This window comes from Rhinolophus ferrumequinum, chromosome 11 (assembly GCF_004115265.2).
Source record: "Rhinolophus ferrumequinum isolate MPI-CBG mRhiFer1 chromosome 11, mRhiFer1_v1.p, whole genome shotgun sequence".
Taxonomy (NCBI): Eukaryota; Metazoa; Chordata; class Mammalia; order Chiroptera; family Rhinolophidae; genus Rhinolophus; species Rhinolophus ferrumequinum.
This window is the reverse complement of record NC_046294.1, coordinates 6,448,453-6,454,052: the sequence shown is the minus strand read 5'-3', so window position 1 is coordinate 6,454,052 and position 5,600 is coordinate 6,448,453.

Sequence of the window (5,600 nt, the reverse complement as noted above, 5' to 3'; positions counted from 1 at the left end):
AATGAAAGATGAATACAAGTCATGTGTATACATTTATTTTGGCACCCCTACATATATATATACATATTGTCCGTGGTCTCTGGCACAGAGCTCCTGAAACCCTTGGAATTTCCTGAGTGATAGGAATTATGTACCCCCTTTGGACCACACCTGATCTTATGCTAATAAGTGACTTAGGGTGGGGGCTGGTCACTAGAAAGACCAATTTAGAGGGTGGGAACTTTCAGCTCCCCCACCACCTCAGGGAGGGGAGGGGGACTGGGGATTCAGTTTCTGGGTTGGTGAACACAGATGAGCTGGGAGGGTGGCTCTCCTGGAGTGAGCACGGAAGGTCTGCCCCTCCCCCCATGCCATGTCCCTCGAATCTCTTCTATTTGGAAGCTCCTGAGTTGTATCCTTTATAATAAACTAATAGTAGTAAGTAAAACACTTTCCTGAGTTCTATGAGTCTACTACCAAATTATCGAAACTGAGGAGGGGGTCATGGTACCCCCCTGTATTGGCCAGATAGAAGTATGAGTCTCCTGGGCATCCCATTTATGGCTGGCATCTTGTGAGCCCTTCACCTATGGGGTCTGCGCTAACTCTGGGAATTAGTGTCGTCAGAACTGAATTGAATTGTAGACACCTAGTTGGTGTTGGAGAATTGGTGTGGAAAAACCATATGTATTTGGTACCTGGGTAAAAAGCCCACATTCGGTTTGAGAAGTGGTGTCCGAAAAACACACCACACCAAATATGCATATATGTCTCACTCCCCTTTTTTAAAAACTCAAATGGAAGAGTTCCATGCATCCTCATGTACTTATTAGCATTTTGGAGATGGTCCCTTATCCATACATTTTTGACAGCAGTATAGTACTCTTTATGAACATACCATAATGTAACTTATTTCTTATTGATCAACATTTAAGTTGTTTCCAAATGTCTGCTATTCCAAACAGTACTACAGTCACTAAAACTTTTTAAGGACATTATTCAAATGTGGAAAGTTACCTGTGGATTGAATTCCTAGAAGAACTGCTCAGCCAGAGCATTTGTCATTTTGATGATTTTGCTAAATGTCCCACTATAGAAGCCACACCCATATTGCCCCCCAGTGCAGGTGAAGGCTGTTTTCCAGAACACTCAGCAATCAGTGAGGTACCCAATTTTCATTGTTTCCAAACTGATAAATGGAAAATGGTCTCTTGGTGAAGTATTTCTTTTTCATTTGAGTGAGCTCAAGCATTGTCTCATATGTTTAAGAGCTGTTTACCTTCTTTTCTGTGACCTGTTCTTGTCTGTGCCCATTTCTCTGTTGTTTTTGGTTTTTGATTAACATAAGGATTTGAAGGAAAAATAGCCCTTCAAGATGTAAATTGTATTTTTTTCAGTTTATCATTCTGACTTTGGTGTACAGATTTTTAAATACAGTAAAATCAATTTTTTTGTGTGTGGCTTCTGGGGTTTGTGCGACAATTAAGACCTTTTTACACTGAGATGACTAACAAAGCTTCTTCCTTAGCTCCTGGCTGTATTTTTGTTTTAATTTTTTATATTTAAATTGTGAGTTCATCTGGAATTTATCACATACAAAATTCCCTCCTATTTTCCTAACATTTTTAATTGAAAACCTATCTTTTCTCAACAGATTTGAAATGCTATGCTTATCATGTACTAAATTCCTGCAAGTATTTGGATCGATTTCTAGATTTTTCTATCTTCCTATGACCTATGTGTGTCAGTATCCTTATTTCATTATTACATTTAATTATTATAGATTTGCTCTGTTTTAAAATTGGATAGGGTTACTCTCTACCTGTTACTCTTTATTTTCAGGTCTCCTGGCTATTCTTGCTTGTTTACTTTTCCATATGAGCTTTAAATCAGCTTTTCTATTCCTCCCCCACCAAAAAAATTTGTAATAATTTTTAACTGTAATAAATCTATAGATTAAGGAGAATTGACATCTTTATGAAGTATCTTTATACTCAGAATAAAGTGTCTGTCCCCTGGCCTCTACTTCTTTCAGATGGCACCAATGGCCAGTGACTCCCAAATTTGTACCTCTATTCTGAGGGTTGTTCCCATCTCAAGCATCTCCCCATGGATTGGGTGGCTCCCAATGTTACCCCCAAATCTGATCCTCCACTGTCCCCCAACTTAGTGAGTCCCCCCCCAGGACAAGGGTCAAGCCAGATCAAGGATCTAAAGTTGTCCTTGATCCCTCCCTGTCTGCCAAAAGTCATATCTAACGAGTGATTAAGTCATATTGGTGCTTTCAACAAATTTATTGAGGCAAAGCTGACATACAAGAAATCATGTATATGTACATTTTAAAAGGTACATTTTTTGACATGTATACATCCATAAGACCATTACCATCGGCAAGATAATGAACATATCCATCACCGCAGTAAGTATCCTCAAGCCCTTGATAATCACTCCCTCCCACCCTTTCCCACTTGCCAGCACCCCCAGGCAATCACCGACCTGTTTTCTGTCACTAAATTGGTGTTCTTTTACTACAATTTTCATATAAGTGTAATTATATAGTATGTACTCTTGTCTGGCTTCTTACATTCAGTATAAATTATTCTGAGATTCATCCATTATTGTTCTTGTTTATTGCTGAGTAGTATTCTAATATATGTAATTATATGTATATGTATATATACGTGATCAGAATTTTTTTATCCATTCAGTTTGTAGATAAACATTTGCTTGTTTCTCGTTTGGGCTATTACAAGTAAAACTGCTACTAATATTTATGCTACTAATATGTGGACATTTGCTTTTATTTTTCTTGGGTAAATGCCTAGGAGTAGAATGGGTGGGACATATGGTAAGTGTATGTTTAGCATTTTTTTTCTTTCTTTTTTTAAGGCAGATTTTATTTTTTAAAGCAGTTTTAGGCTTGCAGAAAAATTGCTCAGAAAATAGAATTCCCATATATTCCCCTCTCCCTCCCGCACACTCTTTCTTCTATTATTAACATCTTGCAATAGTGTGATGCATTTGTTACAATTGATGAACCAATACTGATACATTATTATTAACTAAAGTTCATAGTTTACCTTAGAGTTCCCTTTTGATGTACATTCTGTGGGTTTGTGACAGTATCATACAGAGTAGTTTCACTACCCAAAAAAATGTCCTGTGCTGCACCTACTTATCCCCCCCTGCTCTCCTGAACCTCCACAACCTCTGCTCTTTCTATTATCTCTAGTTTTGCCTTCCCCAGAATGTCATGTAGTTGAAATTATACAGTATGTCGTTTTTCATACTGGCTTCCTTTACTTAGCAATATGCATTTGGGGTCCCACCACCTTTCTGTAGCTTGATAGCTCATTTCTACTTATCACTGACTATATGTTTAACTTTTTAAGAAACTGCCAAACTGTTTCCCAGAGTGGTCATTCTGGGAATATCATTCTGAAATCTCATCAGCAGCGTACGAGAGTCCCAGCTCCTGTATTTATTTCCTTGCAAACACTTGGTATAGTCCGTCTTTTTAATTGTCCTAGTAGATGTGTAATGGTGGTCCTTCTAGTGGTTTTAATTCGCATTTCCCCAGTGAATGATGCGGTAAGCAGTTTTTCATGTCTTATTTGCCATCCATATAACTTCTTGGGTGAAATGTCTGTTCAAATCTTTCGCCCATTTTTATTGGATTATTTTTAAGTTGTAAATTATTTATATATTCTAAATACAAGTCCTTCATCAGATATAATTTTTTCAATTATTTCCTCCTAGTCTATGTCTTGTCTTTTCATTGTCATAATAGTACCTTTTGAAGAACAAGTGTTTTATTTTTATGAAGTTCAATTTAATTTTTTCTTGTATTGTTTGTGCTTTTTGTATCATAGTTAAGAAATCTTGGGCTGGCCCGGTGCCTCAGGCGGTTGGAGCTCCATGCTCCTAACTCGAGGGCTGCCGGTTCGATTCCCACATGGGCCAGTGGGCTCTCAACCACAAGGTTGCCAGTTCAACTCCTCCAGTCCCACAAGGGATGGTGGGCAGCGCCCCCTGCAACTAAGATTGAACACGGCACCTTGAGCTGAGCTGCCGCTGAGCTCCCGCTGAGCTCCCGGATGGCTCAGTTGGTTGGAGCGAATCCTCTCAACCACAAGGTTGCCAGTTCGACTCACGCAAGGGATGGTGGGCTGTGCCCCCTGCAACTAACAAGGGGCAACTGGACCTGGAGCTGAGCTGTGCCCTCCACAACGAAGATTGAAAGGACAACAAATTGACTTGGAAAATATCCTGGAAGTACACACTGTTCCCCAATAAAGTCTTGTTCCCCTTCCCCAACAAAATCTTTAAAAAAAAACAAGGAAAAAAAAAAAAAGAAATCTTTGCCAAACCCAAGATCATTAAGTATTTTGCCTATGCTTTCCTCTAGAAGCTTTATAGGTTTAGCATTTACATTTAGGTGTATAACCCAGTGTGAGTTATATTTTGATATGGTGTATCCTAAATAGTTATCAAATCCATCTACTTCTCTCTTGTGCCCACCACCTCCCTAGTTTGAGCCAACCATTCTCTTTCCCTGGTCTTTTATCTGGACTCCCTACTTCCACTCTCACCCCATCCAACCCACTCCCATGCATTCTCCTCCTTCATTTATATAAATCTGAGCAGTCTTCCACCTCAAGTAGAATAAAATCTAAATTCCCATGACTTACTCAGCCTTGTCTCTCTTTACTCAAGCAACACTAAGCATATTTCTGTTCTGCTGTGCCAAGGCAATCTCCCCCACTCCTGCCATAACTCCCTGTGTCTGATTTATGCCTACTCTAACCCCTACACTAGATAGGGATGCAGGTATGCGCTTCCTTAGTACCAAATCTTCTTCCCAAGTAATTTGGGGTAATAATTGAGTTGCTCTCTGCTTCTTTCAGAGGGGGCCGAGGCCATGGGTCTTCACTCTCTTATGCCCAGGGGATCACAGTGCCTTGCACATATGAGGTGGTAAGTGCCCATTTGATGAACAATGGAATGCAGTCAGGAGTGACAGGTTTATGAAAGTAATTCTGGGGATTGTGGCACAGATAGCTTGAGCCAGAGTGCTTTGGCGGGAGGTGTAACCTTTGCTACCATCTGTCCAGAGCATCTTTCTTCTCCCAGGCCCCTGCTCCCTGTGATCTAATCACAAGGAAGGAATACTTAGTTTCCCTCATTGGCATGTGTGCCCTTGGCCTCTGGACCTTTGCACATGGTGTTCTTTCTGCTAGGGACACCTTTTCCAGCACCTCACTACCTACCGTGTTTCCCCGAAAATAAGACCTAGCCAAACCATCAGCTCTAATGTGTCTTTTGGAGCAAAAATTAATATAAGACCCGGTCTTATCTTATATTATGTTAGATAAGACCCGGTCTTATATTAATTTTTGTTCCAAAAGATTGATTAGAGCTGCTGGTCCGGCTAGGTCTTATTTTAGGGGAAACACGGTAGTTAACTCCTACTTGTCCATCAGGAATTATTTTTCTTAATCCCCAAAACTGGACCAGGAGAGCCCTCTCCCCCAGCAGGGGCTGGTCTGCCTAGTCATGGGTGTCTGCTGTGCAAAGACCTGCCAGAAGGGTTTAGTCACTATTGGACACACAAATGCTGA